Here is a 25609-nt window from a genome sequence, read left to right as displayed (position 1 = left end):
GATATGGTGAATGACATTTATTGATTTCCGAATGTTGAACCAACCTTGCATCCCTGGGATAAAACCCACTTGATCGTGGTGCACTATCTTTTTAATATATATTTGTATGCGATTTGCTAAAATTTTGTTGAGAATTTTTGCGTCGATGTTCATTAAGGATATAGGTCTGAAATTTTCTTTCCTCAATGTGTCTCTGTCTGGTTTAGGTATCAGGGTGATATTGGCTTCATAGAACGAGTTTGGGAGGGTTCCCTCCTCTTCTATTTCATGGAATAGTTTGAGGAGTATTGGAATGAGCTCTTCTTTAAAGGTTTTGTAGAACTCAGCTGAGACCCATCTGGTCCTGGACTTTTCTTTTTTGGTAGGCTTTTGATGACCTCTTCTATTTCATTGCTTGAAATTGGGTTATTTAAGTTGTGTATGTCCTCCTCGTTCAGTTTAGGTAATTCATATGTCTCTAGAAATTTGTTGATGTCTTCGAGGTTTTCTGTTTTGTTGGAGTATAGATTTTCGAAATAGCTTCTAATTATGTTTTGTATTTCAGTCGTGTCTGTTGTGATGTTTCCTTGTTCATTCCGAATTTTAGTAATTTGAGTTTTCTCCCTCTTCCTCTTTGTTAGTGTGGCTAAGGGTTTATCAATTTTATTTATTTTTTCAAGGAACCAACTATTTATTTTGTTAATTTTTCCAATTGTTTCTTTTGTTTCGATTTCGTTGATTTCGGCTCTGATTTTAACTATTTCCTGTCTTCTACTACTTTTGGTATTAGTCTGCTCTTCTTTTTCTAGCGCTTTGAGCTGTAGTGTTAAGTCGTTTATTTGTTGATTTCTACTTCTTTTTTTGAATGCACCCCATGAAATAAATCTTCCTCTAAGCACTGCTTTCATGGTGTCCTAGAGATTTTGATATGATGAGTCTTTGTTCTCGTTTACTTCTAAGAATTTTTTTATTTCCCTCCTGATGTCTTCTGTTATCCATTCATCATATAATAGTGTATTATTTAATCTCCAGGTATTGGAGAAGTTTCTGTTTTTTATTCTGTCATTTATTTCTAATTTCAATCCATTATGATCTGATAGAATACAAGGTAGTATCTCTATCTTCTTGTATTTGCTAACAGTAGCTTTGTGGCATAAAATATGGTCTATTTTAGAGAAGGATCCATGTGCTGCTGAGAAGAAAGTGTATTCGTTCTTTGTTGGATGGTATATTCTATGTATGTCCGTTAAGTCTAAATTGTTGATTGTGTTGTTGAGATCTATAGTTTCTTTGTTCATTTTTTGTTTGGATGATCTATCCAGTGGTGAGAGAGGTGTGTTACAATCGCCTAGTATTATTGTGTTGTGGTCTATTTGATTTCTGGAATTGAGAAGGATTTGTTTGACATACGTGGATGAGCCAATGTTCGGGGCATAGATATTTATGATTGTTATGTCTTGCTGATTTATGCTTCCCTTAAGCAGCATGTAATGTCCTTCTTTATCCCTTCTGACTAGTTTTGGTTTGAAGTCCACATTATCTGAAATGAGGATGGATACTCCAGCTTTTTTGCTGTGTCCGTGTGCATGGTATGTTTTTCCCCATCCTTTCACCTTTAGTCTATGGGTGTCTCTTTCTATGAGATGAGTCTCTTGCAGGCAGCATATTGTTGGATTTTTCTTTTTAATCTAATCTGCCAGTCTGTGTCTTTTGATTGATGAATTCAGGCCATTGACATTCAGGGTTATTATTGTGATATGATTTGTATTCCCAGTCAATTGACTCATATTTGTTTTTGACATGATTTGGTTTCTCCTTTATTTGGTTATTCCTTTAGGCTAGCGCCTCCTGTTGCTGATTTGCATCATTGTTTTTCATCTCTTCCTCATGGAATATTTTGCTGAGAATGTTCTATAATGCTGGCTTTCTTTTTGTAAATTCCTTTAGCTTTTGTTTATCATGGAAGGATCTTATTTCATCGTCAAATTTGAAGGTAAGTTTTGCTGGGTATAAGATTCTTGGTTGGCATCCGTTTTCTTTCAGGGCTTGGTATATGTTGTTCCAGACCCTTCTAGCTTTTAGCGTCTGGATTGAAAAATCTGCTGATATTCTTATTGGTTTCCCTCTGAATGTAATTTGATTCTTTTCTCTCGCGGCCTTTAAAATTCTGTCTTTATTTTGTATGTTAGGTATTTTCATAATAATGTGCCTTGGTGTGGGTCTGTTGTAATTTTGTATGTTTGGAGTTCTATAAGCCTCTTGTACTTGGTTTTCCATTTCATTCTTCAGATTTGGGATATTTTCTGTTATTATTTCATTGAATAGATTGTTCATTCCTTTGGTTTGTTTCTCTAAGCCTTCCTCAATCCCAATAATTCTTAAATTTGGCCTTTTCATGATATCCCATAATTCTTGTAGATTCTGTTCATGATTTCTTACCATCTTTTCTGTTTGGCCAACTTTGCTTTCAAGATTAAATAATTTGTCTTCAATGTTTGAGGTTCTGTCTTCCAGGTGTTCTATCCTATTGGTTATGCTTTCTATGGAGTTTTTAACTTGGTTTATTGTTTCCTTCATTTCAAGTATTTCAGTTTTTTTTTTTTTTTTTCAGTATCTCTAACTCTTTATTGAAATGATCTCTTGCTTCCTGTATTTGCTCTTTTAACTGTTGATTGGTGCGATCATTTAATGCCTGCATTTGCTCTTTCATCTCCTCCTTCAATGCCTGCATTTGCTCTTCCATCTCCTCATTAGCTTCCCTGATCGTTTTAATTACGTACATTCTGAACTCCCTTTCTGACATTTCTTCTGCTGTGCTCTCATTGGGTTTTATTGATGTAGTATCTAGGTTTGTTTGGGACATTTTCTTCCCTTGTTTTCTCATATTGGTCAGCTGTCAGTGGGACCCTGAGATATTGCAGTTTTCCGCTATTGGCTTATAGTGTCCTGGTAGATTTCCAGTGTATCACCTCCCAGCCTTCAGTAGCCTGATGTCTTGGAGGAATCTGATAAAGCAGCGCATCCGAGAAAACTGCCCCTAGCCCCCTACTGGTTCCTCGGTTTGGAACTGGTTCTGTGCGGAAATGCTCTCCCTGTGGGCCTGCACCGTGCAGCTGGCCGTGTGGGAGGAGCCCACTGCCGGAGTGTGGAAGGCTACCTTGGGAAGACTCTAGCTGCCCTGCCCGGCTCCGATAAGCCACCTCTATCTGGGTCTGCCACCCGGGCCGAGCTTTACCCAGTGGGCAGACTCACCTGTGGCTCTATTTCAGTCCGAGTCTCTCAATGCCTCCCCTTCTTAACTCCTGGGTTCTGGAGCGACTGGGGGTGCAGTCTCCCTCTACGCCGCCATCTTGGATCGCCCCGTGAAGAAAGCCTGCAGCCGGAGTGGGCAGAGCCGCCTGAAGAGGTCTCTGGCTGCCCTGCCCTGATCCCAGAGGCTGCTTGCAGATCGAAGCTCTTCGTTGGTTCGGGGACTTGTGGCTGGTTCTATGTAGAAAACCTCTCACTGGGCGGTCTGGTCTGAGAAGCTAGCCTTGAAAGGCACCTCACACCGCAGGGGTCCAGGCTACTTGGGGAGGTCTCTGGCTGCCCTATCCTGGTCCCTGAAGCTGGCTTGTGTGCCGGAGTACGTTGCGCTGCACTGGCTCCGGGACTCGGAGCTTGTTCTGGTCAGAAAGGCTCTCACTAGCGGGCCAGTTCCCTTCCGAGAAACTGGAGAAGCTGGCTATGTGGGCGGGGCCCACCGCCGGAGTGCGCAGGGCTGCCTGTGGATGACTCTAGCTGCCCTGCCCGGCTCCGATAAGCCACCTCTATCTGGGCCTGCCACCCGGGCCGAGCTTTACCCAGTGGGCAGACTCACCTGTGGCTCTATTTCAGTCCGAGTCTCTCAATGCCTCCCCTTCTTAACTCCTGGGTTCTGGAGCGACTGGGGGTGCAGTCTCCCTCTAGGCCACCATCTTGGATCACTGGTTTTTTTTTTTAATAAAAGGCTATTTTAAAAAATTAAATAACTTTACTCATTATTAGTGTGCGCATATTTTCTATTATTTCAGATTCAGTCCTGTTAAAGTACATTTTTAGAAATTTATTCTGTTTTTTCTAGGTCATCCAATTTGTTAATAAATTGTTATTCATAGTAATCTTTTATTATCTTTGTATTTTTGTGACTTAAATTATAATTTATTTTCCCTCACATAATTTCATTGTCCTCTGTTCTCTTAGTACATTGTTTTTTGTTTTCTTTGTCATTTTGAAAACAAGTTTTGAAAACTTCAAGTTTATTGATCTTTTTATTGTCTATTTCATTTATTTCTGCTCTTGTTATTTCCTTCCTTCCGCTAATTTTGTGTTTAGTTTATTTTTTTCTTGTTTCTAGATGTTTAATATTATGTTGTTTGAGATTGTTCTTTTCTTAATTTTTTTTTGTAGATGGACACAATACCTTTATTTTATTTATTTTATTTTTATGTGGTGCTAAAGATTGAACCCAGTGTTAGGCAAGCACTCTACCACTGGACACAACCCCAGCTCCAGATTTTTCTTTTTTTACATATGCATTTATTGCTATATATTTCCACCTTTAAAAGTGCTTTAAAAGTGCTTTTGCTGCATCTCATAAGATTTGCTGTATTGTTTCCCATCTTAATTGCCTCAAGATACTTATTTTTCTGTTTTTAAAAATTTTTTAATTATCTTATTTGTTCTAATTAGTTCTACATGACAGTAGAATGCATTTTGACACATCACACAACTTCTTATTCTTCTGATTGTACATGATGTAGAGTTACACAGGTCATGTAATCATATGTGCATATTGGGTGATAATGCCCAATTTGTTCTACTATCATTCCTACTCATACCCCCTCCCCTACCTCCGTCCCTCCTCCCCTCCCCTCACTCCCCTCTGTCTAATCCAAAGTACCTCTGTTCTTCCCTAGCCCACCCCAACCTTTATTGTGAATTAGCATTCACATATCAGAGAAAACATTCGACCTTTTGTTCTTTGGGAATGGTTTATTTCACTTTGCATGTATTCTCCAGTTCCATCCATTTACCAGCAAATGCCTTAATTTCATTAAGACTGAATAGTGTTCTATTGTGTATATATATGACAATTTCTTTATCCATTCATCTGTTGAAGGGCATCTAGGCTAATTCCATGGTTCAACTATTGTGAACTGAAGTGCTATAAACATTGATATGACTGCACCACTGTAGTATGCTGATTTTAAGTCCTCAGTATTAACTGAGGAGTGGAAGAGTTGCGTCAAACGGTGGTTCCATTCCAGGTTTTCTGAGGAATCTCCATACTTCTTCCATTCCCACCAGCAATGTATGCGTGAACCTTTTTACCTACATCCTTGCTAACTTTTATTGTTACTTGTATTCTTGATAATTGCCATTCTGACTGGAGTGAGATGGAATCTCAGTGTTGTTTTAATTTGTATTTCCCTGATTGCTAGAGATGTTGAAAATTTTTTAATATATTTGTTGATTGATAGTATTTCTTCTTCTGTGAAGTGTCTGTTCAGTTCCTTAGCCCATTTACTGAAAGGGTTATTTGGTTTTTTGGTGTGAATTTTTTTGAATTCTAGTGATTAATGCTCTATCTGAGGTGTGTTTGGTATTTTCTCCTATTCTATGGGCTCTCTTTTCATGTTATTTTTTCCTTTGTTCAGAGAAGCTTTTTAGTTTGAATCCATCCCATTTGTTAATTCTTTTTTTAATTATATTTTTATTTGTTCTCATTAATTGTACATTACAGTAGAATGCATTTATACATTTTGATAGACCATACATAAATGGTGTGTAATTTCCATTTGCTGATTCTTGATTTTACTTCTTGTACTTTAGGTATCTTGTTAAGGAAGTCAGTTCCTAAGCTGACATGGAGATTTGGGCGTACTTTTTCTTTTATTAAGCTCAGGGTCTTTGTTCTAATGCCTAAGTCCTTGATTCACTTTGAGATGATTTTTGTGTAGGGTGAGAGATAGGGGTTCAGTTTCATTCTATTACAGATGAATTTCCAGTTTTCCAGCACAATTTGTTGAAGAGGCTATCTTTTCTCCAATGAATGTTTTTGGCACCTTTGTCTAGTAGATAACTGTATTTATGTGGGTTTGACTTTGTCTCTGTTCTGCTCTACCTGTTTTGTTGTCGATATCATGTCATTTTTGTTACTATGACTCTGTAGTATATTTTAGGGTCTGGTATTGTGATGCCTCCTACTTCATTTTTCTTGCTAAGGATTGCTTTGGCTATTCCGGATCTCTTATTTTTCCAAATGAATTTCATGATTGACTTTTTTTTCTATTTCTATGAAGAATGTCATTGGGATTTTAATAGGAATTGCATTAAATCTGTATAACACTTTTGATAGTATGTTCATTTTGACAACGTTGATTCTACCTGTCCAAAAGCATGGGAGATCTTTCCATCCTCTAAGATCTTTTTCAGTTTCTTTCTTAGTGTTCTGTGGTTTTCATTGTAGAGGTCTTTCACCTGGTTTTTCAGACTGATTCCTAAATATTTTATTTTTTTGAGGCTATTTTGAACTTGGTAGTTTTCCTAATTCCTCTTTCAGTTGATTTATCACTGATGTATGGGAACACATTTGATTTATGGATGTTAATTTTATATTCTGCTACTTTGCTGAATTCATTTATTAGTTCTAGAAGTTTTCTGGTGGAATTTTTTGCATCTTCTAAATATAGGCTCATGTCTTCAGCAAATAGTGATAGTTTGAGTTCTTTTCCTACTCATATGCCTTTAATTTATTTCTTATGTCTAATTGCTCTGGCTACAGTTTCAAGAACATTGTTGAATAAAATTGGTGAAAAAGGACATCCTTGTCTTGTTCTCATTTTTAGAGAGAATGCTTTCAATTTTTCTCCATTGAGAATGATGTTGACTTGGGTTTAGTAGTTATACCTTTAATGATGTTGAGGCATGTTCCTACTATGCCTAATTTTTAGAGTGTTTTGAACATGAAGAGATGCTGTATTTTGTCAAATTTTTTTTCTGCATCTATTGATATAATCATGATTCTTGTCTTTAAGTCTATTGATGTGATGGATTTCCTTATGTTGAACCAACCTTGAGTCCTTGGGATGAACTCCACTTGATTATGGTGCATTATCTTTTTAATATGTTTTTGTATGGAATTTGCCAGTATTTTTAAAAGAAATTTTGCACCTGTGTTTATCAGGGATATTGGTCTGAAGTTATGTTTTTTTGATGTGTCTTTGTCTGGTTTTGGTATCAGGGTGATACTAGCTTTATAGAATGATTTCAGAAGGGTTCCCTCCTTTTTTATTTCATGGAAAAATTTGAGAAGTATTAGTGTTAACTGTTCTTTGAAGATCTTGTAGAACTCAGCTGAGAATTCGTGTGGTCCTGGACTTTTCTTGGTTGGTAGGCTTTTGATGGTATCTTCTATTTCATTGCTTGAAATTGACTCGTTTAAATTTTCTATGACCTCCTGATTCAATTCAGGTAGGTCATATGTCTCTAGAAATTTGTAGATGTCTTTGGGAATTTCTGTTTTGTTGGAGTACAAATTTTCAAAACAGTTTCTGATTATCATCTGTATTTCAGTAGTCCCTGTTGTGGTATTTTGTTTTTCATCATGAGTTTTAGTAATTTGAGTTTTCACTCTCTTTCTCTTCATTAGTGTGGCTAAGGGTTTTTCAGTTTTATCTATTTTTTCAAAGAACCAACTTTTTGTTTTGTCAATTTCTTAGATTATTTCTTTTGTTTCAATTTCACTTATTCAACTCTGATATTATCTATATACTGTCTTCTGCTTTTGGTGTTGATTTGTTCTTCTTTTTCTAGGGCTTTGAGATGTAATGTTAGGTCATTTATTCATTGACTTGCTATTCTTTTAATGAATGAGCTCAGGGTAATGAATTTTTCTCTTTGAACCTCCTTCATAGTGTCCCAGAGATTTTGATATGTTGTATCACTATTCTCATTTACCTTTAAGTAATTTTTATTTCATCCTTGATTTCTTCTGCTATCCATTCATCATTCAGTAGCATATTATTCAGTCTTCAGGTATTAGAGTAGCTTCTATTTTTTATTCTATCATTGATTTCTAATTTCATTCTATGATAATATGATAGAATGCAGAGTATTATCTCCATTATAATTGATAGAATGCAGAGTATTATCTCCATTGTTTTGTATTTGGTAAGAGTTGCTTTGTGGCAAAAGATATGGTATATTTTAGATAAGGATCCGTGTGCTGCTGAGAAGAAAGCATATTCACTCATTGATGGATGAAATATCCTATATATGTCTATTAAGTCTAAATTATTGATTATATTATTTAGTTCTGTAGTTTCTTTGTTTAATTTTTGTTTGGAGGCTCTATCCAGTAGTTGCAAAGGTGTGTTAAAGTCACCCAGTGTTATTCTGTTGTGGTCTATTTGATTCTGTGCCTTCAATTTTCCCAATGAATCTTCAATTTGGTCTTTTCATGTTATCCCATAATTCGTGGAAGATCAGTTCATGGTTTCTTAACATATCTCCATGATTAACTCTATTTTAAAGATTATATATTTTGTCTTCATTGCCTGAAACTCTGTCATCCAAGTGATCTCGTCTGTTGACTATGATTTCTATTGAATATTTAATTTGGTTTATTGTTTCCTTCATTTTAAGGATTTCTGCTTGTTTGTTTGTTTTTTTCAGAATCTGTGCCTCTTTACTGAAGTGATCTTTCACTTCCTGTATTTTCTCTCTGATTTCATTCATTGTATTGCCCTTTACTTCACAGATCAGTAGAACTATTTTCATTCTAATTTCATTCTCTGACATTTCTTCCACTGTGGTGTCCATGAATTCTGTTATTTATATTGATTTGTTTTGGACGATTTGTTCCCTTGTTTTTCATACTGTTTGTGTGTCTGCCCATGTAACAGTATGGATCTGAGGCAGTGGAATTTCTACCCTGTGGAATAATAGTGTCCCCTGGAGGTTTCCAGTACCTCACTGTTTAGGGGGAGACAAATAATAACAACAACCAACACAAGCAATGTACAGCATTAAACTACATAGTTCCTACTATAATGTCTGCAATGTTAATTATCACAATACACAGGAATGATATGATCAGTTATTGCCCATAATAAAAACAGCAAGTTTTCAAAAGGGTTTACCATTGCATTTGGTGGACAGGGTGAGAACAGAAGTAATACAGAATGTGATGATTATGAGGGAGGAGGAGAAAAGGCAAAAGTAAAAGATTAAAGGAAGAGTGAAAGAGAGAACAATTGAGATTGGCTGTGAGCAGAAGAAAATAGAGAATCAAGGGAATTAGGTAGGAGAAAAAATACATATATAAAGTAAAAATTTAAAAGAACTAAAAGAATACAAAACAAATTTAAAATATACTAATTAAATATTGTAGTTCACAAAAAACGAATACATGAAAAATAACTGACTTCAAAAATTCTAGAAATGAGGAAAAAATATGAAAATGTATAAATATCCATGCACCGTGAAGGTCACAATTAAAGTGGCACATGCCTGTAATCCCAGCAGCTTGGGAAGCTGAGTCAGGAGGATCATAATTTCAAAGCCAGCCTTAGCAAAAGCTAGGCACTAAAGCAACTTGGTGAAACCCTGTCTCTAAATAAAATACAAAAAATGACAAGGGATGTTGCTCAGTGGTCAGTGCCCCTGAGTTCAATCCCTGGTTACCTGCTGCCAAAAAAAAAAAAAAAAAAAGGAGATAGAGAGAAAAAGAATTAAAAAAAAAAAAAAAAAAAAAGAGGGGGAGGAGAAAAAAAATCTTGATGAAAGGTTAAAGAATTCTTTCCCTTGAATTCAAAATATTCTCAACTTCTTTTCTCAGCAATTTTAGTTTTTTCTTTTCTCATCACCTCTGAATTGTGATGCTCCACTTTTTGAATTGCTGAAGTGAGAGAGAGAATCCCGCCGGCAGAATTTCTGGTGGCAGGGTTTGGGCCGAGGCAGGTTCCAGGCTCTTGGCTGAATGCCAGTTGGTCTGGAGATTTTAAATCAGTGCATCTCCAGTGCCCAGTACTTGCTGGTCCACTTGGAAGATTTTACCCCAAGGTATCTCCCTTGGGTTCCACTCGTGTGATGGAAGAGCCAATTCTTAGTCCCCCATGTCACCTGCAGACTCCATGTTTCCTGATCTTGAGTTCAGTCTCCAAACAATCTCTCCTGTCCCCAGCATTCTGAGTACCTGGCCAGATGCATCCCTCCCAGCAGGTCCTGCAAGCAGTTGGATTGGAAGGGGAGGGGTAAAGTCATGTGGTTTTTCCCAAACAGTTGTCCCCTGTGTAAACCTCTCTCCATGTTTGACTTTCTCCTGGTCGCTTAAGCACACTCTGTGTCATGCAGTGTGTGTTTACCAGGCCTATATTTTGGGCCAAACTTGGGTTTGCCAGGAATCAACTTTCTCATCTGCTGGTCCCTGTTCTGCATCTGCAAAATGGTTCCTTCCCTTGTCTTCCACATGCCTACCTGGAGAGATGGTGGCTTCTTTCCCTGCACAAGGGTATCATACAGCACATCTTTCAGGTTTGTTGGGCAATGTCCTTGATCTCTGAATCCTCCTTGCCCAGACACACCTTGAGCCTCCCCAAAATGCAGGTTCCTTTAATTCCTCTACTATGCTCACTGAGGGACAGCTCTGGCTCCTGCTTCCAGCCCGGCCATGGCAATGGCTGTGCTGTTGGGAATTTTTTCCTTATTTTATTATATCCAACTTCTGGTGTCCCTGTTCTGATTTGAATGTCCAGTTGTAAATTCTAGTAAAGTCTCCCCCTTTTATTTTGTTCACCCACCTTGCAGACAAGCTGCCTGTGTGCTTTCTTGGTTTTACTTCACAGAGCAGCCAGGAATGTGAACTCCTCTATCTCGCCATATTGAAAAACTCAGAATACTTTTTGATTTCCCATTTGAGTTCTTCTTTAGCCCATCGATGGTTGAGGAGCATATTAGTTAGTTACCATGTTTGTGAATTTTCTGAGATTTCCTGTTATTGATTTCTAGTCATACTATTATTATCAGAAAAAAACGGTTGATGTGAATTCAGTTCTCTTAATTTTATTCACTTCTCTTACAGCCCATCATATTTCTATTCTGGGACTATTTTATTTGCAGTGGAGAAGAATGTGTATCCTGTTGTTCTTGCATAGTTTGTACTGTATATTTCTGTTAGGCCCATTTTATCTAAATTGTAGTTCAAGTCTAATATTTTGCTACAAATTTTCTGTCTGGATGATCTGCTAATTGTTGAAAAGTGTGCTATTGAAATCTTGTACTCTTATTTTATTGTACTCTCTCTCTCTCTTTAGTTTCCTTAATATTTCTTTTATATATTTACTGCAAGGTTGGTTGCCTATATCCTAGTAATTGTTATAGCCTCTTGATGAATTGATCCCTTTGGTATTTTATAATGACCTTCTTTGTCTCCTCTTACAGTTTTTAACTTCCAGTCTATTTCATCTGATATCCCCCTGCTCTCTTTTGATTTCTGTTTCTTTGAAGTATCTTTTTCTTTTCTTTCACTTTCACTGTCTTTGACCTTAAATGTGAGGGAATCTCTTTGGCCAGCAGATAGTTAGGTCTTGATTTTTCTATTCAGTCAGATATTCTTTTTTTATCAGATAATTTATTCCATTTACAATCAAAATAATTATTGATATGTAGGAATTTACTACTGCTATTTTATAGCTTGTTTTCTGATTTTTAAAATATGTACTTTGTTTCTTTCTTCCCCTGTTCCTTTCATTCTATTTTTAAAAAGGTTTTTTCTAGTTGTACACTTTGTAATATTTTCTATTTATTTTTTGTGTATCTACTGTAGATTTTTGCTTCCATGGTACTATGAAGCTTATATAAAATGTCTTACACACTTAACAGGCTATTGTAACCTAACTACTTAACTATGGTTTCCTACAGTGACTCTTCATTTTTACCTTACCCCCAAGCATTGTTTTATGTGTTTGATGTCAAAATTTACTTTGTTTATATCCTCTGACATTTTATTTCAGCTATAGTTGTCTTTGGAGCATCATACTAGAGATATAATTACTTTATATCCCACATTACAGCCCAGTATATTCTGAATATGATTTTGTATCACTGATGCTACTGTGCTTTGTGTTTTTAAAATATTTTTGTTATCTTGTTATCTTTTGATATAGTTTAAGAACCACCTTTAGTAATTCCTGTAAGGCAGGCCTTTGGATGATGAACTCCCTTAGTTTTTGTTTTTATGGGAAAATTTTTTATATTTCCTTATGTTGTAGTCTACTTTTTCATAGCTATGACCAAAAGACCTGACAAAAACAATTAGAGTAGGAAAAGTTTATTTGGGGGCTTATGGTTTGCGGGCTTATGGTCTTAGTTCATAGACATCCACTCCATTCTCTGAAACTCAAGGTGAGGCAGAACATCATGGTGGGAGAGTGTGGCAGAAGAAAGCAACTGAGAACATCACACTAGGAAGGAGAGAGAGAGAGAGAGAGAGAGAGAGAGAGAGAGAGAGAGAGAGAGAGAGAGAGAGAGAGAAGGGGGGAGAGAGAGAACTCTCCTCTCCTCAGGGACAAAATATAAACCCCAAGGACATAGACTGATGCACCTTCCCCAGCCCACCCCACTGGTGTACAGTCATCACTCAGTTAATTCCTCTCGGTATTAACATAATGATTAGATTAAGACTCCTATTACCCAGTTATTTCAGCTCTAAACCTTACATTGTTTCACACATGAACTTTTGGGGCACATCTCATAGTCAAACCAAAACACCTTCTTTTTTTTTTAATTAGGTTTACCACACTAGATACAAGAAATACTAACAATAAATTAGGTATAGTCCCTGCCCTTGTAGAACTTACATTTCCAGTTTAAAGTACATGTCAGGTCTTCAAGATAACAGAAGTAATTCCACCACTCAGTTTCTCATTTCTTTTAGTGAGATCACTACATAGCACAACTAACAACTAGAGTTATAAAATACAGTGGTAGAGGTGAAGGAAACCTTTGGTATCATCTGTTCAAGTCTCATTTTACAGAAATAAAGCTGAAGAGGTGGTCATTTGCACCTAGAGTTTCTGTTCTGATTTTAAGTTTGATGCTTTTCTCATCACCAAGCTTCTCACCCCCCACCAAAAAAAGATCAGATTTATTTTGTAATAGCAAAATTCGAACCCTAGTAGCATACCTGTGCAGTTTTTACCTGTTGGGCAAGGATCTGAACCCTATTAAAATTAGTGTATACTCTTTCTCATCTTATTCTTTATGATAAACCAGAGGAATTATTATAATCCAAGTGCTGGCCTGTGGGACACTCTCATGCCCTCAGAATTCAAGATGGTAAGGGTTATTTTTGTCAGGCAGCATCTACCTGCTAGGCCCTTATTTTCCTCTACTTCTAATTTTTAATATAAATTTTTAGTTGTAGATGGACACAATACTTTTTATTTTATGTATTTATTTTTATGTGGTACTAAGGATGGAACCCAGTGTCTCACAAGTGGTGGCAAGCGCTCCACCACTGAGCCCCAGCTCCAGCCCAAACTTCTATTTTTCATAGTGTTTCTGAGCTGCCTGGGAGTACTTAATCCATGTAAAAGCCTAGCACCTTGGGGTATGAGTACACTAGTCTAGCATTTCCTACTTATGTGCCATTGACCAAAAGAGAACCCACATATAAATTACAGAAGTACTATTTTCCTAGCTGACAAATTTATATCCTACTATTTCAACTATAAATATACCTTGTTGGTCCATAATGTGTCAGGTACCACACCACAATAGGGACATAAATATGAAAGTCTGTGCCCATCAAAAGTGAGTAATAGTTGCACTAGGAACACCTGGACCTGGAGGAACATGGTCTCCAAAAAGGATTTCACAGAGACCAAATTAACAATAGGTATTAGAACATAAAGAAAACGAATAAGAATTCTGCAGGTGAAAAAGAAAACTGCATTCATTTACAGTGAGAGAATGCCCATAAATGTGAGGGAAAGAGACTACACACCAGTATCTACAAAGATAATGAGAACCATGACATGAACCACTAGTATTCCTGAGACTTGGGGGATACAATGATATTAATCTCTCTCTCTCTCTCTCTCTTTCTCCCTCTCTCTCTCTCCTCTCTCTCTCTCTCTCTCCTCTCTCTCTCTCTCTCTCTCTCTCTCTCATCTCTCTCTTCTTTTTTTGGGTAGTGGTGGTGGTTTTTTTAGATTAAACCCAGGGTCTTGTGCATGCTATATAAGTTCTCCACCCCTGAACTACTTACCTCAGCCCTTTTACTTATTTTGATACAGGTTTTTGATAAGTTCCCCAGGCTAACTCAAACTTGTAATTCTCTTACCTCTTGAGTAGTTGAGATTGCAGGCATGTGCCAGTGTGCTCAGCTTAAGCTTTTTATGTCAGCACCTAATTTAAAAAATGCTGGTTGTCAAACTTACTTAAATGAAAGACAGAGAAAAAAAAACCAACAACTTTCCCAAATTTTTTAAAATATATTTTTTAGATATTGATAGACCTTTATTTATTCATTTATTTATATGTGGTGCTGATAATTGAACCCAGTGACTCACACATGCTAGGCAAGCACTCTACCACTGAGCCACACCTCCAGCCCCTTCCCAATTTTAATAATACGAAGAACTATATTTACCATTGTCAAACTAGTTTATCCTCTCATGGACTGAGTAGTTTGAAAAATTTCTTTGAATAGGATTTTAACAAAACCTACAGCCTATTATTAAACCTTAATTTTTAAAGCCATGAATGCTCAATTTATTCCTATGGAACCAATAAGATTTTTATTTTTAACCAATTTCCTTGTCCAATTATAGGTATGTATTTCTCAGCTCTTCTTCTTCAACATGGTAACTAACTGATGTAGAAATGTCAATTTGGTTTGAGTCACCACTGCCTACTACATAAATAACTATATCTGTGTTTGAATAATAACATCTCCAGTATGGCCTGATACTTGTCTGTCCTCCTAAATCCCAAATTTAGAGTTTAAGGTTTTTGTCTGTCACCATCTCTGCATTAAATCTGATAGGAGGAATAGTAGTAATGACTTTCTCAACCTATGGTCTGTACCAAATTGTAGTTTTTTCCTGCACCATTTGATTCCAAAATGAAAATCCCCATTTCCTGGGTTCCAAAGACTAGAAAAAAATAATTGAGAAAAAAAAAAAAAAAAAAAAAAAACTACCCGTGATGACCCCCTAGTCCACTGTCACCCATTTCTGGAGGCAGGCCTCAACTCAGCAACAACTGCTATTCCAACTCCCCCTCCCCCCATCCCCCACTGGCTTTGTCCTCCAGCTCCAGCTCAGAAGCAGTCTCCTCTCAAACCAGTCAGCCAGCAACTTCTACATTGAACTCCTGGTCCATATTCCATTATTTCTGATGTTGTCTTTGCTGGATACATGGTCTTGGTTTACAAGACTTTGAATATATCATCCCACTCTTTCCTGGTCTACAGGGATTGACTGATTATCATAGTTAAGTATGTTTCTTATTTCTTTATTGTGATATGTTTCATATTTCTTGCAATTTTAGACTATTGTTTTTGACTTTTGATAGTTTATTTTGTACTTTGGTGATTTCCTCTTTGGGTTGAATTTGATTAGAGACTTCTCTGATTCCTGCTAGATGTTGGTCACATTCCATAGATTTGGGAAGTTTTCAGCCATTATTTCTTCTTTTTGTTTGGTTTTTCAATCTGTTTATTGTGTGTGCAACACAAACTTCAGTTTATGTGCTGTTGTAATTTTATTACTATATTCTATACCCCTACAGTTGATAAATTTATGCCATTTTAGGTATTTAATGAGATACTTAGAAATACTAAGAAAAAATCAGCATTCAAAGGGTTAATTTTATTTTTAACAACAAGAAATTATTTTATCATCTTCTTCAGTTCACAATCCATCTTTGAACATGAGGAAGGCTTTCAAATCATGTTAATTAAATGGTGGTCCTTTAACCGGTAGCAGTTTGATTACCAATTGCTCAGAGGATCTCTTTGTGAATACCCTCTTCCTGTGTGTTAATATTTGGGTCTGTGTGTTAATATTTGGCCATCTTCATAGACAAAAAAGAGCTGTGTGCAGATATGATCCCTGTTTGGGACAACCTATATCACCCCATGTTTGTGCAGGTCAGGTGAGTGATCACTTCACATAAGGCTATGCATTTTAAGTTGCACCTTTGCAGGAATTGGGATTGCTGTCCTTTTTTTTTTTCTTAATTGTGATGCACTATTGCTTTTAGTGCTCGAAGCTGGCTTGTCCTTGGCTGTCACCTTCTGCTTCTTGTTCATCCCAGAGTAACCAAATGATATGCTTGATATTGAACTTAGATAGATTCCACTTGCATACACTGCACTGTGGAGCTGCAGACATGTTGTAGAGGCAACAACCAGGCCATTCCTCAGAATGGAGAGCCAGTTTTCAGTGTGTGAACCATGAAATGCAAAAGTGATTCCAAGGAGTCTTTTACAGCTCTAAAATTGGATTCTGTTGCTGGTGGACTGCTGAGAATCAGGAGTTGATGTGGAGTGTTTGTAAACTTCAATTGCCTGTTAACTGGCAGTTTCACAATATGTGAACTATTACTTGAAATAACCCGTTGCAGTAGTGGATGAGTGAGAGGGTCCTGTTTATCCATCTGCTTCTTAATTTCCAGATATAGTGCTTGTTTCACTTCTCTGATAGAAATTATGCTATCCCGTGCTTTAATTACTTGATCAAAGTTCTTCCTGGGGTTGAAGGCCAACATCTGAGGATCATTAGGATCCACCACAGAAGGATACGGCTCAAAAATGACAACTTTTCTAGGAGTTCCCAGAACAGGTCTACATATACACACCAGCAGACCTTCCACCTGAGCTCCAGTTGCTATTTCATCAGCAACTTCACTCATTACTCCAAGGGTTTGAAAAGCAAATACACACAGCTCTTGTTCACATACAGTAGTCCTAAGCTTGTGGCCATTTTGAAACACATGTGGCTCATTCAATATGGGGATCTGCTGTTCAGCAAACTCAATTGTCTTCACTTGTAAGCCACATATTGGAATGCATTTTGCACCATTTGGAGAAGGCTGGGAAGATGAAAATGAAGATGGTGTTAAGATAGCAATGAGCCCTGAAGTAAGAGAGAGCCTCCTGCCTTCTGTATTAGGTTCCTTGAAAAGCTCAAGGCGGGTACTGGAGTAAGACTTGCTGAGCATTTTGTGGGACTTTGTGACACACACTTCCTCAGACTTGACTGTGCTGGAACAAGTCCAGTGCAGCAGCTTGTGTGTTTTGGAGATTCCATCTTGCTCAGATTTCAGTTTGGATTTGCTTTTGTCACAACCAGGGGGAGGATAACTTGGTGACCTGTGCAAGGTAGAAAATAAATGCAGAGGGACTTCACTTTATTCTCTGACAGTTTTTTTATTGTGCAGGCAATTGGACTGTTCTTTGCTGTTTCCACTACTGTGTAACAAATGTCTATATGATGTGTTTTTTAGCTGATGCCCCAGTCCAAATCTCTCTTTTGTGGAAATCTGAAAGACATCAAGAGTAGGGACTTGGCCATTTAAATACTGTATAAATGAACAGTGTAGTTGGACAATTATGATCTCTGTTTGAGTGACTTCCTAAGCCACAGCAATCTCCTCATGGAGAAAGCTAACATTTATGTGCAGATCAATGTCTACATAGTCAATGACTCCATATTCCCTGAGAAAAACTGCATGTGGCCCATATATTTTCTCAGTGCTGAAAATTCAGCTTCTAGCTGTGGGTGCTGGTGCAGTTCCACATCATAGTTCATCTGTCCTCCATAATGAAATTCTTCAGAATTGTTATCATCTTCAGAATCTTCTTCTACTGTACTATTTGTCTTGACTCCTCCCCATTTTCTTTTTGCAATTTGGATTTTATGGATAAACAACAGTTAATGTCATTTGTTTTTCTTAATTCTGTTGCTATTCTATGAAAAATTACTGGATTGACTCTTTAGTAACTAGTATATCTTCATCATTTTCTGAACTCCACACATATGTATTGTCTGGGTAATCTTCAGATATATGTACTGAGTAGGATATACTTTTGGGGCTGCCAATGTAACTGAAAGTAAAGGTGGTGTCTGAATATCTGAAATCTGCAAATGGACAGTCTTTCTCAGCTCTGGAGTTCTGAATCCTGACGTCAATATCCTTCTGAATTCACTCTTGCCTTGAACACATCCCCATTAAATAAATCCCTCTGACCAAGGCAGGGGCCAAAGGTGAAGTGGTTTCAAAAGTGATCCCTGGTGAGAGAAGAGGAGATGGTGGAGGAAGGGAGTGGTGAGGTGGGCTTTGCATTCCCAGATGTGACCATCCAGCCACTACTCACTGCTGCTGGATTCCAAAGCTGTCCCCATCTGACAATGGATGGTGATGACACAGAGTCTCACTTTCTTTCTCTCCCAACTAGACTAACGGCCATGGGGGTGCTGAAGGTGCTGGAGACTGCTGGAGAGCCATCAACTGCCCAATGGTGGGTGGTGGCTAGGGCAAGCATCACTCTGATTCACTAATGCATGCTCCTTGTAGCCTGCACGCCAGCTTTCCATACCTGCTCACACTTGCACATACAGGCAGCAGCGGCTGTGCCCAGGCTGCTGCAGCACCACTCATCCACTGCAGACCCTCCCGCCCACCATTGGGTCATCGCCATTATTTCTTTAAACACGCTTTCTGGTATCTTTTATCCATCTTCTTGAACTCCTATTATACATATATTAGGTCTTTTAATGGTATTTCATAATTCCCATAGGCTTTCTTAATTTCTTTTTTTATTTGCTCCTTTTAGATATACATGACAGTAGAGTGTATTTTGACATACATGGAGTATAACATTCTAATTAGGATCCCATACTTACTGTCAAAGAAGACTGATGAAGAGTTTTACTTGTGGTATGTTCATCTATGCACATAGGAAAGTTCTGTCCAATTCATTCTACTGTCTTTACTGTTCCCATCTCCCTCCCTTCCCTTCCTTTCCTTTGTCTACCCCAGTGGAATTCTATCTCCCAAACCCCCTTATTATGTGTCAGCATCCACATATCAGAGAGAACATTTGCCTTTAGTTTGTGATTGACTTATTTCACCTAGCATGATAGTCTGGAGTTCCATTCATTTACCAGCAGATGCCATAATTTCATTTTTCTTTATGGCTGAATAATATACCATTGTGTATATAGCACATTTTCCTAATCCATTCATCTGTTGAAGAGTGTATAGATTGGTTCCATAGCTTAGCTATTGTGAATTGAGCTGCTATAAACATTAAGGTGACTGTGTCACTATAGTATACTTAAGTCCTTTTGGTAGTATTTGATTATATTGATTCTGCCCAACCGAGAGCATGGGAGATCTTTCCATCTTCTAAGATCTTCAATTTCTTTCTTTAGTGCTCTGTAGTTTTCATTGCAGAGATCTTTCACCTGTTTTTTTTCAGATTGATTCCCAAGTATATTATTTTTTTCTGAGGCTGTGTAAATGGGATAGTTTTTCTAATTTCTCTTTCAATTGATTCATCACTGATGTATAGGTATACAATTGATTTAAGGGTGTTAGTTTTATCTCCTGCTACTTTGATGAATTCATTTATGAGTTCTGCAAGTTTTCTAGTGGATTTTTTGGGGGGTTCTTCTAAATATAGAATCATGTCATCAGCAAATAGGGATAGTTTGAGTTCTTCTTTTCCTATTTTTATCCCTTTAATTTCTTTCTTCTAATTGCTTTATCTTGAGTTTCCAGGACTATTTTGAATAGGAGTGGTAAAAGAGGGCATCCTTGTCCTGTTCCAGTTTTTAGAGAGAATGCTTTCAATTTTTCTTCATTTAGAATGATGTTGGCCTTGGGTTTAGCACATATAGCTTTTACAATGCTGAAGTATGTTCCTACTATCACTAGTTTTTATAGTGTTTTGAAAATGAGTGGATGTTGGATTTCGTGAAATGTTTTTTCTGCATCTACTGAGATAATCATATGATTCTTGTCTTTAAGTCTGTTGATGTGATGAATTATGTTTATTGACTTCTGTATGTTGAACCAACCTTGCATCCCTGGGATGAACCCCACTTGACATGGTGCACTGTCTTTTTAATATGTTTTTGCATGTGGTTTGCCAACGTTTTATTGAGAATTTTTGCACCTATGTTTATCAAGGATATTGGCCTGACATTTTCTTTCCTTGATGTGTCTTTGTCTGGTTTGGTATCAAGGTGATACTAGGTTCATAGAATGAGTTTGGAAGGTTTCCCTCGTTTTTTTATTTCTTTTTTTTTTGTGTGTGATTTTTTTTTTTTTTATTGTATACAAATGGGATACATGTTGTTTCTCTGTACATAGAGTCAAGGCATACCATTTGTGTAATCATACGTTTACATAGGGCAGTGATGTTTATTTTATTTTTTTCCCTTCCCCCCCACCCCTCCCACCCCTCTTTTCTTTTCAGAAGGATTGGTGTTAATTGTTCTTTGAAGGTATTGTAGAACTTGGCTGAGAATCCATTTGGTCCTAGGCTTTTCTTCATTGGTGGACTTTTGATGGCACTTTCAATTTTATTGCTTGTGAAATTGACCTGTTTAAATAAAAATTTAATATTTTATGACCTCCTGATTCAATTTAGGTTGGTCACATGTCTCTAGAAATTTGTTGTTTTCTTCAAGATTTTCTATTTTATTAGAGTATAAAATTTCAAAGTAGTTGTGATTTTCATCTGTACTTCAGTAGTCTCTGTCCTGATATTTCATTTTTCATCATAAATTTTAGTAATTTGAGTTTTCTCTCTTTCTCTTCATTAACTTGACTAAGGGTTTATTATTTTATTTTTTCAAAGAATAAACTTTTTGTCTTACTGATTTTTTTTTGAATTGTTATTTTTGTTTGTTTAAATTTCATTTATTTTGGCTCTGATTTTAATTATATCCTGTCTTCTACTGCTTTTGGTGTTGATTTGTTCTTCTTTTTCTAGAGCTTTGAGATATAATGTTAGGTTTTTTATTTGTTGCCTTTCTATTCATTTAATGAATGTACTCAATGCAATGAACTATCCTCTTAGAACAGCCTTCATAGTGTTCCAGAGATTTTGATATGTAGTCTTGCTATTCTCTCTTATCTCTAAACATTTTTTATTTCATTCCTGATCTTCTGCTATTCATTGGTCATTCAGTGTACTACTTATTTTTCATTCGTTAAAGTAGCTTCTACTTTTTATTTTATCATCAATTTCTGATTTCATTCCATTTTAATCTGATAGAATTCAAGGTATTATCTCTGTTTTTTTGTATCTGCTAATAGTTGCTTTGTGACATAAGATATGATCTGTTTTAGAGATGAATTCATATTCTGCTGAGAAGAAAGTATATTTAGTCATTGATGGATGTAATATTCTACATATGTCTTTTAGGTCTGAATTATTAATTGTATTTTTTAGTTCATCATCTTTATTTAGTTTCTGGTTTGAGGAACTATCCTGTTGTGACAGAGGTTTGTTAAAGTTACCCAGTATTATTGTGTTATGGTCTATTTGATTCTTGAAATTGAGAAGGGTTTGTTTGGTGTATGTTCTTTCATCATTATTTGGGGCAAAAATGTTTACTATTTTTGTGTCTTGTTAATGTACAATTCCCTTAAACATTATATAGTTTTCTGCTTTATCCCTTCTGGTTAACTTTGACTTGAAGTCCACTTTATCTGATATGAGGATAGAAACCTCTGCTTATTTACATGATCCATGGGAATGATATGTCTTTTCTGTGCCATTTACCTTCATTTTGTGGATGTCTTTGCCTATGAGGTGAGTCTCTTGGAGACAGCATATTGTTGGGTCTTGTTTTTTAATCTAGTCTGCCAGTCTGTGTCTTTTTAGTGATGAGTTTAGGCCATTTACATTCAATGTTATTATTAAATGATTTTTATTCCCCATTGTTTTTATGTATTTCTGGTTTGTTTTTAAACATTTTTATTATTGATGATAAACTTTATTTGTTTGTATTTGGTGCCGAGAATCAAACCCAGTGCCTCACACATGCTAGGCAAGTGCTCTACCACTGAGCCACAAACTCAGCACCGTATTTCTGGTTTTTATTTTGAATTAGTTTCTTGTTTGATTGATTATTCTTCTAATGTAGTTTCCCCTTTTGCTAGTTTGCAGTTTTACTTTTCATTTCATCTTCATGAAATATTTTGCTGAGAATGGTCTGTATTTTAGACTTTCTAGTTATGAATCCTTTTAACTTTTGTTTATCATGGAAGGTTTTTATTTCATCATCATTCTGAAGTTTAATTTTGGTGGGTATAGTATTCTTGACTGGCATCCATTTTTTTTCAGAGCTTGGTATATATTCTAAGACCTCTTTGAGTGTCTGAGTTGAGAAATTTACTGAGATCTGGCTTGGTTTACCTTTAAATGTAGTCTGTCATTTCTTTGGCAGCCTTTAAATTGTATTCTTATTCCATTTGTTGGGCATTTTCATAATTATGTACCTTGGTGTGGGTCTGTTTCAATTTTGTATACTTGCATTCCTTGAAGCCTCCTGTATTTGAGTTCCATTTCATTCTTAAGGTCTGGGAAATTTCTGATTATATCTTTGAAAAGATTTTACATTTTTTTGGATTGTATCTCCAAGCCTTCATCTATCCCAATAAATCTTAAGCTTGGTCTTTTCATTTTGTCTCATATTTCATTGAAGTTCTGTTCATGGTCTCTTAACATCTTCTCTCCGTGGTCAACTTTATTTTCAAAGAAAGATTCTATATTTTGTTCTTCATTGTCTGTCTTGCAAGTGGTCTAGTCTGCTGGTGATGCATTCCAGCAAATTTTTAATTTGATTCATGTGTACACTGAGAATGAACAAGAAGTTTACTCCTTACGTTGTTTCTCAAGAACCACTCTGAGACATCAGAGTTCTCTGGAAACTTTCTAGTAATGCTTATTTCAAGTGTACCAGTTCTACATCATGAACTGTGGGGAAGTGGCATTAGTGTTATTGAAATAATATTTGTAAGTTAGGACACCAGTCATAGACTGGTCAGAGGGAGAATGACTTTTAAGTGAGCTTGAGGGTACCTAAGATGTGTTTGTTAGTTTTATAATCATCTTCATTTTCCTTTTCTTCCTCCTTATATTTTCAGGTGTTCTGTCTCTGGTATTCTCTGAGTAATAGCTATTCTGGTAGGATTTTTTGAGAAATACTATTTACTAAATAAGAATAGGGTTTTTGGAAAATCTGGAAATTTAATTACCATGTATACAATTTATATATATAAAATTTATATATGTATATATAAACTACTTATAAGTTAGATTGGCTCATTGTCAGTAAATTTAGACTCCACAAATTTTTATGTGTCTATGTAAAATAGAATTATTTTGGGGATTCCACAAATGGTAGTCTTGCATGATTATAAAAAAATCCATGTGTGGATATACATAAATGTATATAGGGGTACTATTCACCCTCATTTTATGGAGAAGAGTTTGACCAACAATTAGAAATAAAAATTCATGCATATTCTTTAAAGAAAGACTTAAATAAGATCTTTAGGACTTACATGGTCTTTGGATATCTAACTTAAATATTGACATTCGTTCCTTTAACTTCCATTCCATCTTTCATAACAATAAGAATTGTTATCATCTTACATTTATGATTATTTTAAGTAAAGTGGTGCTGATTGCTATTGTAAATGACCAGCATCTTCTAGGTAGAACAACATTTACAGAAGAGGAAGATACAGATTCTCCCCTCAGAGGGATCTTAGTCTCAGTGGAGAAATATTAATCTGGAAAACAGACAGCAATACAATACAGAGTACCTGATTTTGTTGTTTTTCAGGGTTGTGACAGTACCCTTCTCTAATTATCTTAAAGTTATTCTTAGCCCATATCCACTTTCCTTATAGAATAGCTCTTTTTGTAATATACTCAAGTCTAATCCAAAGAAACCTTTTATAGCAAATTAATACCCATTCAAACAGCCCACTCAGGAGACACCTGTAGCAAACACAGGAAGACCAGATAACCTAATTAACCTATTCACCTGACTTCCAAGGTTTTGTGATTCTAGAAAGATAAAACTCAAGAATCCATTAACATTCTCATCTTCTGAGTCTTCTCAGAAGTCTCTCTCAGAAATGACCTGTCAGGAGGGGGTTTCAAGATGGCGGACTAGAGGGCGGCTGCATTTCATGTTGCTCCAGGACGCAGGATTCAAAAGAGGAGATAGTGAGAGACTTGGGACCAACTCAAAGCTGCCGGGCGAGTCTCTCCCATTGGGGAGGCGTCCCGGATGGGGTGGTAGCCCCGGAACGCAGGGAACTTTGTGAAGTAGAGTTGCTCGGCGAGACGCACCTCCCCCCACAGGAGCGGTAAACACGGACCACTGGGATCATCGTAGAGGAGGCGGCTCAGCACAGCGCTTGGACTCGGAGCAACCACTGGGGCTGCGAGCGGCTGCCTGAGGAGGAGCTGCATGGCGAGCTGTTTGGACTCAGAACGACCGCTTCTGAACACGGGGGCTGCCGGAGGAACAGGAGAAGCGCGGCGGGGTCGCTGGTCTAGGAGTGACTGCATCAAAGCCACAGGTGGTTGCCAGAGGAGGAGGCCAGAATGGTGAGTTGGTTTGGACTCAGAACGGACAGCTTCTGAACAACCGGGGGGCTACCCCGAGGAGGAGGAGGACAGGGCGGGTCACTTGGACTTGGAGTGACTGCCTAGGGCTCCGGGCGGTTTGGTGGTGAGGAGGAGTCGCGAAGTGAGTTGCTTGGGACTCCTAGTGACTGCGTCGGAAACCGGGCGGCTGTCCGGGGGAGGAGGTGTGTGGCGGGTCTCTGGGTATCGGAGCTATTGTACAGGGCTCCAGGTGGCGGCTCAGAGGAGGGAATGTATAGCCAGGCGATTAGGTGCAGACCAGGGTCCCAGGAGCTAGGTGGCTTCTTGCTGGAAGAGCGGCACAGAGACACGCCTAGGGGCGGAGCGAAGGTTCCAGGACTGCGGGCAGATTCTCTGAGGAGGGGCAACCTAAGGAGACTTGTCTGCGAAGGGTGAGGGTCCCAGGCCCAGGAGGTAGGTCCGGGCCCCTGGGAATGTTGCAGAGGAAGACAGCCCAGCCCAGGTGGTAGTTGTAGATTAAGGGGAACCTCAATGAGGGGAACTGACCAGCGAGACCTCCCCACTGGGTGAGACTTCCCTGCCGGGTGAGGTTTTCCCACAAGGACGGTAAAACCAGAGACACAGGCACAAACAGGTCTTGCCTCAGCTGCAGCCTAGTTCCCCTTTGGATGACCATTGGTCAACAAGTGCAGGCACCTCGGCCCACTATCAGGGAATATACCCCACCTGAGGGTCACTATCCCTAGAGAGGCAGCTTCCTTGTGGAGCACCGCATTATCAACTTCCTCCAAGACTGCAGGCTACTGAAGGATAAGAGGGGATATACTAGCAATCTTCAGGGACATTATAAATCAATAGAGGAAATCTGCAATATCTTAAGGACCCACTGATTCCTGAACAATATGAGAAAACAAGGGAAGAAAATGCCCCAAACAAATCTAGATGTTACAT

General features: G+C 37.6%; 1 protein-coding gene and 1 pseudogene across 3 annotated transcripts in view; one reads left to right on the top strand and one right to left on the bottom strand.

Moving 5' to 3' along the window:
- Hpse2 (heparanase 2 (inactive)) overlaps positions 1–25609 on the top strand; it is a 799708-nt gene that overhangs the window by 188316 nt on the left and 585783 nt on the right. The gene's annotated exons all lie outside the window — the stretch shown is intronic.
- On the bottom strand, positions 15982–18243 carry LOC124984558 (protein mono-ADP-ribosyltransferase PARP8-like; annotated as a pseudogene).

This window comes from Sciurus carolinensis, chromosome 5 (genome assembly GCF_902686445.1).
Source record: "Sciurus carolinensis chromosome 5, mSciCar1.2, whole genome shotgun sequence".
Classification (NCBI taxonomy): Eukaryota; Metazoa; Chordata; class Mammalia; order Rodentia; family Sciuridae; genus Sciurus; species Sciurus carolinensis.
Note: the sequence above shows the minus strand (reverse complement) of the source record. Positions and strands in the feature narration are given on the sequence as shown.